Raw genomic sequence first — 13359 nt, forward strand, 5'->3', positions numbered from 1 at the left:
ATGTTCAGACCAGGACTTTCCTTTTTCTGACCCCCCACTGCAGCTTTTCAACTCCTCTTTCAAGCTCTTCAGGCATAATGGCTAAAAATCCTACTACTGCTGCTACCTCTTGCTCAACCAGGTTTGAAGGCACAGACTCTAAAAGTGCATATATGCGCAATTTTTACTAAAATAAAACATAACACTTCAGGCTTCAAGTTCAGGTACTTTGTCCACAATAGAAGGGAGGGAAGCCGCATACCCTGTAGCGTATGGGTAGTGGGGAGCCTTTGGTCTGAAAAGTGGGGCAGCAGCGCACCAATGATAAAAATAAAAGGGGAGGAGGAGCATCTGTATCACTGGGAGCACAGGTCACATCAGCACCTAGGCTGAGGACGTCCGTGCAAGGTCGAACTGGCCGTACCAATCACTGGGCATTTCCTCAGGAGGCTGGAAGGGTGGGGAGCCGGTTTTGTCTATTGTGGCTGGTTTTGTAGCAGTGCAGCAGTGTTAAAGCACTGCAAAGTTCCTTGTATATCCAGCAGTTTTCAAGCAACAATAAAAGTGTCAAGATAACTCTGGTGATAAATGTATCTGTTGGAGAGGGATTGGAGTTTTGTCTAGTGGCAGTTTTGACTCATCTAAAGTAGTGCAGAGGGTTAATATGCCTGCTGCAAAGAACGTGTTCTATGCATATCAAAGAACAGTATTTTATGTGTATAGCTAAGTGGGTTACTGCTTTTGTCGCAGAGATTATTTTGTTACTGTGCAGTTCATAAATTAGAATCGTAATTTGGCACAGTGAGCTATAAACTGCCATCAAAGAGCTGCATGCAAAGCTGCATGCAAACTGCATGGTAAAGGTTAGAAAGTTATGTTTTTTCCACTCTTTCTATATCCCAAGGTTGCTACAAAAAAGGTTTGTTTGAGTAGAAATAAATTATCATTATTAAAGTCAACCCTAACCACTGTGTTATGTTCTGAATCCTGAGTTTGAGCTTCTCCAGACCAAGCACACTCTCAAAATGCCTACCAGCATGGATGACATGTGAATCCTACACCTTGTAGTCCACTTTGCCTTATGCAACATTTTCTATACTCTGATTTACGCATGTATGTTTCATTGTATCTGTATGTGTGTGCGATGTAAAGTACTCCAACACCCTAAATTGGTATCGGAGGTGCTACAAAACAAATGAAATACTTGTGAGAGAGGGGCTTTAGAGAGATGACAGGCACTGTTGGAGGGTGATAGTGAGGGAATCATCGAAGAGCCACAATCAAGATTGTCACATCCTGGTGCACAGTAAGGTCATCATTTACTATGCTTTTAAAGCTAATATAATTGAATATGAAACGACAGATATGTTGTAGAATACACAATTTTTTACCAAATTTGCTTGGGGAAAATCCCCCCCCAAAGCCTCCCTTTGTAGTGGTGAGGCTTGCTTGCTGCAGTCGCTATGCACCGTACGGCAGCGGGTCTAATAAAATTTACCAGGGCTGCTTGAGGTTCCTAGTCAAGGCTCTGCTTCCACTCATCAGAGCCACCATGCCTTTGCTGGCTGCAGTCAAGCCTCAAAGCCACTGAGCCTAACACTTTGAAGTGCAGCGAGTCCTCCGCTCCACCAGCTGATGCCGATGCTGCCCGTGATCGGGGCTCAATTCAGCATCCTAGTCCAGCAATGTTTCGCTGTTGTCTAAACTTGTATCCTGAACAGCACACCAAAGGGTTGCCAAAGTAACTCGGCTTCAGACAAAGCTGGAGAGATCTTCCCATAGGTGTACCATGGTAAAAACAATTAATGTTGTGGGATTAAAAATTGGCAAAACTTCCCAAACGTAGGGCCTGATTACGATGTCGGATGGACTGACACCGACAGGCCATCAGTGGCCATCCACCCGACATCCAGGGCCACGGTCCGACTACCAGATTATGATGCTGGCAGTCAGAGATCTGCGGTTGGAGATCAAGACCGCTATCTCTGACAGGATCGTAGATCCCATTGGGGTGGCGGTTGGACTAGTAATCCCTGAATGGAGGCTGTGCCTGCGCGAGCACTTCAGTTGGGATTACAATGTCCATTTCCCTCTGCCTTTTTATGGTGGTCTGACCGCCATGAAAAGGCAGACATAAAGGGAATTTGGGGGCCTCAAGCAGGGGCCCGTACCCCCTGGTCCTCCGCTATGGAGCCCGGGGAGGGCACAGGCAGGGGCGGTGGGTGAGATTTTAAAGTGGTGGGGCGCAAACGAATTAGCATACAGCACCGTAGTGATCGAGCGCAGCGAGCGAGCCCGAACCCCAAAAGAAGAAAAATCGTGCATTTTCAAGCAGGAAGGTTAATAAAGCAATTGTGAAAGTTATTACATTAATAGATGGCATAACATAGGTAGCTGCTTATTCAGTATTACCACAGAGCTTCATACATTCTGTCCTATTATGCTCAGGTGCTGAATTCAGACTATAAGACTCATGGAAATCTCAGCTCTAAGAGTATAAGAAGTTGCACAGCAGTGTAATGGTTGCCAGGCTCGTTCCGCAGGAGCGTCAGGAACTTGAAGAAAAGTCCACAGTCTTCCCCTACGGCCTTCCGACTCTATTAGACTCTAGAGTAACGAATGGCACGCAAGGGGAAAACAGGGAAACAAAACAAGGAAAGGCGGGGGAGGAAAAACAGTCTTACAACATATTGAATATTAGACTCTAGAGTAACGAATGGCAAGCAAGGGGAAAAGAGGGAAACAAAACAAGGAAAGGCGGGGGAAGAAAAACAGTCTTACAACATACTGAATATTAGACTCTAGAGTAACGAATGGCAAGCAAGGGGAAAACAGGGAAACAAAACAAGGAAAGGCGGGGGGAGAAAAACAGTCTTACAATATACTGAATATAAAAGAGGCAGCGCAATGCGCTGTTACCGTGATTCTGGTTGAGCTGAACTTTGTACACACACTTCACATAGGTCCACGCAAGTACCCCAAATATAAATGGTATAAAGGTTTTCGCAATTTGCCAAGGGGAAAGGTTTGATAGGCAACACAAGCAACGAATCGTTCACCCTGCGGGAGACAGGTCCGGCCAGTGAACAAAGGTGAGCAAATCTATGTAGTCTCCAAATAGAACAAACACTACAAAACTTTTAAAAACAGAGATAACAATGCATTTCTTACCTCAATCAGAATTTTTTGTATTCAAACAAGTAGCAGCATTCACTTTTTGTAGATGAAATCCGCACGTCTGTCTTTCAGTGTAGCAAACTTGTCAATTACTTTCATGTTGAAGTCTGGTATCTTTTGGACTAGCTTGCTCTCTACAGATAGCATCGCCAAAGCATTTAGTCTTTCCTCTAGCATGGTGTTCCTGAGGAATGTCTTTATGCGCTTTAAGGCTGAAAAACATCGTTCAGCTTCTACTGTTGTCATTGGAGTCGTAATCACAATTTTTAGTAAAGTCACTGTCTCTGTAAGTGAGTTTCCATATGCAGTTTATGAATTAAACTCAGCAAAGTCAAGGCGCTTGTGGCCTTCCGGTACACAGGCATTCCGTAGAGTACAGTTAACTCAGTTCTCAGCTGCTCTTTTTTGAGCATAGGATATGCTTCCACAGCCTGATTCAGAGCGCGCTCAGGGAAGGATTCATCATATTGTGCAAACTCTTTACTTTGCAATAACGTCGCACTCACCAAATGTTTTGTGAACGAAAAACGTTCTTTCGCCTGCACAATTACAATGTCACATATCTCCTTTCCAATTCGAACCAGAGAGGTGATGTTTTGTCTGCGGTTTGCAAAAACAGAATGCTCCGGCAGTTTGCTCTCTAAATCTTCAACCCCATCTTTCACTTTCATAATCTGTTGTACTAATGCAGATGTATTGGCTTTCACAGAGACAGTATCTAGGTCTTTTCTTTGCAACTGATCGTATAACACATCAACAAGAATCATTATGTCATGAAATAAAAACAGTAAGAACTGAAACTCTCTGTCTTGTAGTGTTCTAATAAAGCCATGGGCTTCATTCTGACTTGTGTGATCAAAGTCTGCTCTGGATGCTATGGCGACAAAACATTTCTCAAGGCCCTCCCTCTGTTCAAAGATTAAGTTGACTGTACGAATGTGAAAGTTCCAACGAGTTGAGGAACCCCTTGGTACGCTTTTGTCCACAATCTCATGAAGGGCTTCTGTTCTTTTGGGGGAACGTGTGAAGAATGCTGCTATGCCTCCAATATCCTGAAAGAAAACTCGTGTCTCTCTGATCTTTGATACCGCCTGTTGCATAATAAGATTGAGTTGGTGGGCGTAACAGTGCACAAAATGATCATTAGGGTACACATCTCGAATTCTCTTCTGAACTCCACTAAGGCTCCCACTCATTACGGATGCACCGTCATAGCTTTGTGCGATAAGTTTTTGTTTTTGAGGCAGGTCCGGGAAAATTAAGTCCAGTTGACACAGTATTGCTTCAGTGATGGTTGCTGCACTAGAGTCACTTAAATGCGTGAAGCCATAAAATCTTTCCACAATGTTTCTGTCACTGTCAAGGTACCGAAACACTAACACGGACTGTGTTTGAGTGGACACATCAGTGGTGTCATCAGCCTGAATAGCCACAAAGTCTGTGTTTCGCAACTATTGCACAATATGGCTTCATATAATTTCGAGCATACAGTCAAGGAGTTCATTTTGTATTGTATTAGAGGTGCCCTTAAAGACTGTAGCATGTGCTAAATGTCTTTCCAAATCCTGGTCTATGGTTGACATTAAATCAACTAGGCCTCGGAAGATCCCGGGTTTTGAGGAAGTTTCCGATTCGTCATGGCCTCGCAATGCCAGTTCGAAAGCACCACAGAAACGAATGCAATCAATGATCTTGGATAGATTTTGTCTGTTCTTATCAACAGCTTCATTGTGTTTTTGAATGGATTTGCGATACGCATCATTTATCTGCTGCTCAATTGGTGCGTCTTCCCCCAACATTCCCAGTCTTGTCAGGTTTTCCAGATGATTTCTTGTGAGCGCATGCTTCTTTATTTTTTCAGCGATGTGCTTCAGGTCGACCATTCCTTGCCGTGTCCAAGAAAAGTCACCGCCAAACAGCAAGCAGGGGAAGCAGAACAGAGAATTTCTTATAGGGCACCCTGTAAGCCAATCAGTTTTTGTGTACCATACATTTGAGAATGTACGTTTTGACATTTTTCCTCTGTCCTGGGTAGTTTGCTGTACGTTTATTTCAGGCTGATGAGGTCCCAATTCTTTTAACTTCAGTTTTTGTTCAAGTGGCCGTGACTGGAATGACTTTGTAATCAGCTCTTGTACTGTATTCATGATGGGGTGTCGGGTGTTGCTGGCCTTACCAATATATATATATATATATATTAAAGAAACCTGTCAATAATCAAAGTACAACGTATAAGGTGCAGTGCAATAATATCAAATTTCAGTATAAATACATTATACATATATCTTGTGCATTATCCTAATACATCTCAAATGACTGTAATAGAGCCGTACTGCCTCCTGCCTCTCTGTGCCATAGTGGTTGCTGGAGGCACTGAAAGACACTGCTTGAGGGCCTTGAGAGTGACCACATGACATACATGCTCTAACTACGATGTAAAAAAATATATAGCATCAGTTGCCTTACCTTTAACACTGGTGTTTGCTGGGTTGTAGCCGGGGTCGGGTGAGAGAGCAGCAAAGGAGGTTGGGGTCCTCTTGTTGTTTGCTGGAAAATTGCCCCAAAATGCGGTAATATTTCAGGTTGTCAGGTGCTGAAAATGAAAAGATAACAATTTATTTTTGAAACAGTAGGGTAATGAAACAAAGACTGTGGGGAAAAAACATAACGCTCCAATTTTTTCCTAGACATCAGATGAATCTATTGGAGGCTTTGAAAATAAGGAGAAAGTGACTGCCAGGGAAAGAGGTCCCACCACTGCCCTAGAAACAGTTACCAGATTAGAAGGAATGAATTGAGTGCAAAAACCTGCATCCTCTGAGGTCCAGACATCATTCTCATTGTAAGGTCCCTGAAGAGGCAAGTCTGAGTCTGACCCCTAGGTACCAAATATTTAACCTTTGCAGCGGGTGTCATAACTCTGCAGGACGGTCTGTTCTGTGACCTCATCACTACTCTAGAAAAGTGGCTAGGGATAATGGGGAGAGACCCAATCTAGTTAGTAGAGCAAACAAACACACATAGGAAACAGACAGGGCAACCCTAGTCTTTGTGCTTCTGAAAAGCTGTGTTCTCAGTGTCAATGGGAAATAGGCACATTTTGATTGGTGTCTTGTTTTTTACACCACTTTTTCCCATACATCAAAAGTGTTCCACCAGAATCAGTAACAAAGCAGGCGATTGGACACTGAAAGAGAATGCAGATCCAGGGAGGCTCCAACACAGAAGGGTGTAGAGTCTGGGACATCTAACGTAGTGCAGTTGAAGTGAGTGATGTGTGTTCTGACAGCAGTGAGTGATGTGGACAGTGAGCCTGATGTCTGGGATGTGCCTTCCGTGACTGATATGAGCACCGTGAGCGATGTCAATGGAGTGCGGGATGTGATGATGTCATTGATGCATGTGAGGGGTGTGAATGTTGTGAGTACTGTGAGTGATGTGAAATAAGTGAGCGTTGTGAACTATGTGTGTAATTTGAGTGATATAACTTATGAGAGTAATGATACTGGAGTGATCGGTGCTGTTGTTGTGACTGATGAGAGCTGTGTGGGAGCTGTGGTGCAAGATATGCCAGTGGTATGCGTGACACGACTGATGCGAGTGGTGTGAGTACCGGATATGAGAAGGGAGATATAAAAAAAATGTGGACACCCCAATAACCCCTTAAAGAGCTTGGGCAGCAGCACCTACTGAGTGTAATGGCCCCTCCCTATAGCAACAAGATTCAACATTCCAGCACTCAGTCAGTCACGTGCACTTCTCCCCAGCTCCAGCTCGGACCTGCCGAGACAGTGTCCAGCCTCCGAGGCTGCCACACAGGTCTGGCCACAAGATCGCACAGAGGTTTTCGATGACTAAGTCCGCCTGGGGACTTGTCAGTCCTGGTGGATGAAAGTTCTCTGTCGTAAATGGTCGCCCCAGGCCTGCACCTCTAGCTTGGACTGCAGAGAGTTTCCAATGGGCGTGTCAATGAATGACCTCTCACCTCAAGGTAAACTGGCCCCTGCTCAGGCCCGGCCACCAAGGACATGTTTGGTATTCGCTTTCTACGGCTGCATGTACCATTACAAATGGAAATGTTGGTAAAGTGCCTCTGTGGTGAAGTGCAAAACATCGAGTTGTGACGGCTCATGGTTTGCAAATGGTTAAACGCAAACAGCCCGGGGTCGCTTTTAAACTCTCAGGAATCATGTACGCCTGATTGTAGTAGTGTGATATGAAAAAATACACCACACACAAAATACCACAAGAGATCTGTTTACTGGCCTCAGCCTTTGTTAGCTCTTCTCCACAACTATCACAGAGAGAACCTCCAACCCTCCTTCATTCTACCACATTCCACAAACCTCTGAATGTGAAATGTAGGTAGATGAGTACATCACCACAGAGTCCCACAGTTCCATTCTACCATTGTAACAACTCAGCAGTCTAATAGTCTAATCTCGTGGTTTTCCTTGCTCAATGCACAGTCCTCCTAATCCTCCCAGTCGTAGCAAGCCAATCCCAATGTCTAGTCTCCAAACCCCAAGTTTATCAATTCCAGCCTCCACATCTAACATCCTTCTTCTCAGACACACTCTTGCAAATGCTGCGATATGTCATGATCAGGAGCATAGATGTCAACAGTGGAGTGGGTGCAGTGGAACCATGGCCCAGGGGTATGAAGGTCCCACTGCACAACAATTATGACTATCTTTACTACTAGAACAGAGGTAAGGTGGTGCCGATGTACTTGTTTGCTGTAGGGCCAATTTAACACATGCTATGCCACTGTTCATGATTTAATTGGTGGGCCTTCAGCATTCATCTGTCTAAGCAACCCTGATCCTGCGGTATTCTAATGACACTACCCTTTACGCCCTGGGCACTCACAGCTGGCCCCAACATAAATGCCCAAGCAGAGTGGCTTTAATTCCCCACAGCTTTCTAGACCCTAAAGAAGACACGCCCCCTTCTACTGCATCCACTTTAGCCAGAGCCCTGCTTAATGCAAGAACGACCATCAAAAATGTTGCAATAGAGACAAACTCACAAATGAAAACCCAATCCATCGTCTTGCTATCACCGAACCCTGCTTCTTAGACTCCATGCTTCCCACTCTTCTTCTCAATGCTTTCACCAGCAAATCATCTTCCAAATGTAGTGCCTTCTCCAGATACTATGGGGGCTTCTTCTGACACCTGACAGTGAACCAGACCCATGAACTCTGAGGAATGGATATCACAAAACATTCACAGACCCCAGAGAATATCCGTGACATTTAAATACATCTACTCTCAAAAACAGTAGTCACAAGATCTGGATTCTCTTCATGAGCTCACAAAGCCACTCATAAAGTTGACTGTCAATCAAAATGACAGAGCGAGCTGTCAGCAATAAGCATTAATAACAATACCCATTACAATTCACAAAACAATAAAGGCAGGCTCGCAACGCACTGGGAAATTCACAGATTTCATTTGAATCAGATTAACTGAGCTCTCCTGCAGTATTTACCAGCATAGTCAGTTGGTAAGTGGGCAGTGGAACGAAGCCTTACTAATCACTGGGCGATCTGTGGCAGAGGGTGGCTAGGCTGAGTGTCGGATGACATCGGGACTGTGCAATGGCTCTGGCTGATTTTTCTAATACTGGCAGGGGACTAGAGTTCATTGATTCTGCTCACGAGAAAGTGCCACTCTTAGCCGTAGAAATGTCACTCATAATTAATTAATCACACTGAAATTGTGAAACTGTCACACATTGCCGCCATCTGTAACGTTGGAAGCTGTGAAACACCCTTGCATGTTTTTAAATATGCCCGAATTTCGGACCGCGGCTGGTGCAGACAATGCCCAGTGGTGCAACCAGGCAAAGTGACGATATCCAATGTGTCTGTTTGTCTCTCTTTTCTAATTCTCATTTCCACAGGTCTACATTTGACCAACATATTGTCATCGTATAGCCAATGTATAGCCAGTACATGATTGGGGTTGGTAACGGATTCAGATAAGTGTGAAAGCACCCGTTGGATCTGATTGCAAGGTTAGCGCGTTCTCATATTACCATCACCCCCATTACCGCCGCATCACCATTTTCATTACTATTACAACTACAACCACCATTTCCACCAGTAAACAAATCAAAAAATGAAACATTCGTACACTGCACACTAAAACAAATTATATAGAGCAATCTTCCATTACCACTACCACCATTACCACGACCATTTCGACTTCCACACCACCAGCTCATTGTCACTAACAAGAGCACCATCATTACCCCTACCGCTACTATTACTACAACACATTAGCACCACTGCTATTACTACCACCAATACTACCATCACCATTAGCAGTGTTACACTACCATTACCTCCATCAACATTACCAATACCAAAGCAATTGTGCCTGCTTGTGTTCACATGTTTTACTAGATGAACGCCAGATCAAAAATTGCAGTAGAAGAAAACATTGTGTTGAAGAAATGAGCCTCGGTTAAACAGCCCTGCTCGGTGCAAGCGACTGCACTGCTATGAAACTAGCACGACTCCCCTACCCCGCTCTTATCCCTCATTAGAAAACAGTAAATCGTGGCTGTCAATACAAACCCCTTGATTTATGGCAGAATAGCAATTACCGAATCATTGAGGCATTGTGACTGGGGCATGTATTTTGGCAGGTATGCTTGTCTCCGTTATTGACTGGGGCGAGCTTTGTTTAAGTCTGAACTGTGAAAATGTAGTAATTGACAGGGAGCGCTTGGCAGCTCGCACTGGCAGCCTTGCCAGGCATTATGCGCAATTGAAAAGAAATCATAACCCCCAGAAAACCCAGGATATTTGTTTCACCGACTGGACATGGATTCAGAGTGCCAAGTGCTGCAGCAGGCCGCTTTTCAAGCACTTTGACATGCTGCACCGAGCCTTTGTCACTTTGTGTTCGAATTATGATATCGTTTTTTGTAAATGCTGGGTATTGTCTCATCATCAGTTGGTAAACTACATCCCAGCTTTGTTTCCAGGTCGCCTGGGTGAGATGATTCAGAGAGATTACGGACGGAAGTCCGACGTAATAAGAAAAGCGGGGTACTTTAAGTATGTCCGCAAAACGTTAAAAGTTGGCCATCACTAAATCTGAAGGAAAAGACTAAACTTTAGTCTTTTCCTTCAGATTTAGTGATGGCCAACTTTTAACGTTTTGCGGACATACTTCCCAACACTGTACCTGGAAACACACAGATTCAATGACGTGTTTTCAAGAAACAATCACAAAACTCCGAAGCTTATCAGCCGGCCCAGCATTTCCCCATGTTTCCCCAACCGATCCTACCTGTGTGTCCTCAGTCCTCAGCCACCGTCCAGTCCACGAGTCACGACGACCACGAGGCTCAGGCGACGCGCACGAAGTGAACCCGACCGTTACCGGATCCAAGCAGTACGCTTACCTTACGTCAAGCTCGGCATCCAATCAGGATTGCCCCTGCTCATGCTGCGCGGTGACCGGCCAATCCTGGCGCAGTGGCGCTGCATGCAGCGCCAGGATTGGCTTGGAGGGCACAGTGACTGCTCGCCCTGTCGCCCTTTTGCTGCCAGCGCTGCAGCCAGCAGGTCCTGCACCCCCCCCCCTACTAGCTAATGGGGCCGGCCTGGGTGCGCATGCTCGGGCAAGTTGCTGCCCGAAGCATACATGCGGGGAAAGGGGGAAAAAAAACGTTTTTTAGACCTGTCAATCATCCGGCTTCAAATCAATCACCACACCAGCCAGCCCGCCCCCCTGCACACTCCCGATAAAGTCGGGTGCTGTGCGCAGTAAATGGTAATTTTGGACATTATATTTTAATTATTTAACGCGGGTATTATTTAACGCGGGTCCAAGCAGCAGGGCTGGTGGGGCTACGCCCCTACGCCCCAATGGACGCACCGCGGCTGGGCACAGGTGGTGCACCCCCAAACACCCATGCAACATGCATTTTCCAATTGGGGCTGGTACTGCTGCCCTTTTCCAGGCTGCAGCACAAGCCTCAATGGTAAAAGGCATGTTTGTGACTGCCTACACGGTGGTTCGATCGTAATTCAGAGGGCGGGACCGCCGCCTACCTGTAGGACGGTCCCGATACCGCAACAACGGCGTTTAGAGGCTCCTCCGACCACCATCGTAAAATGGCCCTTAGTTTCATGTTGTCAGATATTCTGGAACCTCTGGTCTCCAGTTAAGAGTGAGGGCACCAGGTATATGGCTATTCAGTAATGGCTGGTGATGCTTGAGGGTTCAATGAAATGGGTACCACTACCACACAGTACACAATGGTGTCAGTGACGTTTACTTGATGATAGTTTTATTCCTGACAGTCAAGATTTTCCCGTACCAGACAGACCCTTGGGCAACCCGCAGAACTAGAAGGACTTTAGGTTCAGAGTCTTTTTCACAGGTCTCTTCCTGGCTCTCCTTTGAATCAACAATGTAATTTCCGTTTGGGTACGTTCAAATGTGGCCATAGTCTGTTGAACTGATGGCGTCAGAAAAGGAGCAGTGCCTGTGGTACTTGATGTTCAGCCTCTCCCTAGTTCAAGCAGCCTTTGACCTCAGGTGTGCATGCACATTCTCTCCATTCGCCTGTGGAGCCTTTAGAGGAGTCTAGGGTCACTTTAGGAAAACAACCAGGAGTGGACAGTCATAGACTGCACATTACAGGTATTAGCGCATTGGGACCCAACAAAAGCAGGTCAATGGTGCCAGCACTGATCTAGGCACCAAACCTAATGCTGTTCGATCTGAATTTGCAGTGGGGCAACCTATCTTTTTGGAAGGTCCTACTCTCTCTCTCCTTTAAATACCAGGTGAGCCTCCTGCACTCTTTAGAGAGTGACTGGTGAGACTGTCACTCTCTCAATGCATGCTGAATGATCTGGGCATGCTGTGACCAAAATCTGAGCACACATTCAGTAAAGGAATGCCCTGTGTAGCTGAAGCCAAATACACAGGTGTTTCCCAACCTCCTTCCATATGTTATTGAGAAGCTCAGCAACTGTAATACAGCACATATTTGGGTTTATTGGTGCAAGCTAGAAATTAGGCACCTTTTGAGTGTCCCCCATTTCAGTTACAAAAAAAAAGATTATTTGTCACAAATTAATTATTTATTAATGCTATCATCTAGCCAGACCTCAAAATGGGGCAGGGACATGTACTTGTAAAAAAAAAATTAACTTGTATTCCAAATAGCGTTCATGTCCTCGGTTTCTGCAATCCATGTTACATTAAGCACTTTTTAAGGAAACAGTAATAAATGCACTCCAGTACGGTCTTCACACACTCCCATCAAACATAATGGACGTAGGGACCTAAAATATTACCAGATAAGAACTAATGTTAAATTAATACAATTATTTCAAGATGTAAAATACACATATATTTTAATGTTAAAAAATTAAATATATTTAATAGTTAATTATTTTATTATTTTGAAATTTAAATTACACTATGGTTAACACAATTAAAAATAATTTAAATGAATTAAATACATGACATTTAAATTAAATACATAATAAATAAAAATGAAAATGTTAGTGAGGCTGGGATGTTTAAACAATGTAGTTTATAAATTAAAAATAAATATTCCAATTAATCACCTATTTGTTGCACATTTATTTTGATAAGTTATGTGTTGTAGCATTTTATTTTGATAGTACTATATTATTAATAAATATATAAATTAACTTATGTTTATATTAAAATATAGTTAATAATTTTAATATAAGCTTTAATAAATTTCAGCCATGGCGGTGGAAACCTCTACCTATGTGTGAAATGTTTCTAGTAACTGCTTTTGTTGTAGAAGGCGACACACCCTGACTTTAGGGGGTTGAAATATGTGAGTCTTCCCCTAGGTGTAAATTTGCACTTGGAAATAGTGACTGGCAAAAATGGATAAACCTACATCAGCACATTCGAAAATAGTGAAAAGCAAATAAGTGTAGACATGCATAAAGGTAGTAGATTTACACTTCAGTAAATCTACACATGTAAAATTACCTTTGTGAATCGTGTCCTAAATGTCATCAATCTATTCTTGACTGTGAAACGTATGTCCTTTGATTATATTTGATACTAAATTGTCCAATGGCTACTGCAAGTTGGGATTTGGTGCTACACACATGCATTAAATAATAAATTAAAAAAAATGTTTTTGCACCAATGACATCCACTAAGTGACATATTGAAT

The 13359-nt window shown here is 43.9% G+C and overlaps 1 protein-coding gene across 3 annotated transcripts in view; it reads left to right on the top strand.

Moving 5' to 3' along the window:
- The window catches only part of LOC146805455 (granulocyte-macrophage colony-stimulating factor receptor subunit alpha-like), a 409263-nt gene that overhangs the window by 52438 nt on the left and 343466 nt on the right, over positions 1-13359 (top strand). The gene's annotated exons all lie outside the window — the stretch shown is intronic.

Source organism: Triturus cristatus, chromosome 8 (genome assembly GCF_964204655.1).
Source record: "Triturus cristatus chromosome 8, aTriCri1.1, whole genome shotgun sequence".
In the NCBI taxonomy this organism is placed as follows: Eukaryota; Metazoa; Chordata; class Amphibia; order Caudata; family Salamandridae; genus Triturus; species Triturus cristatus.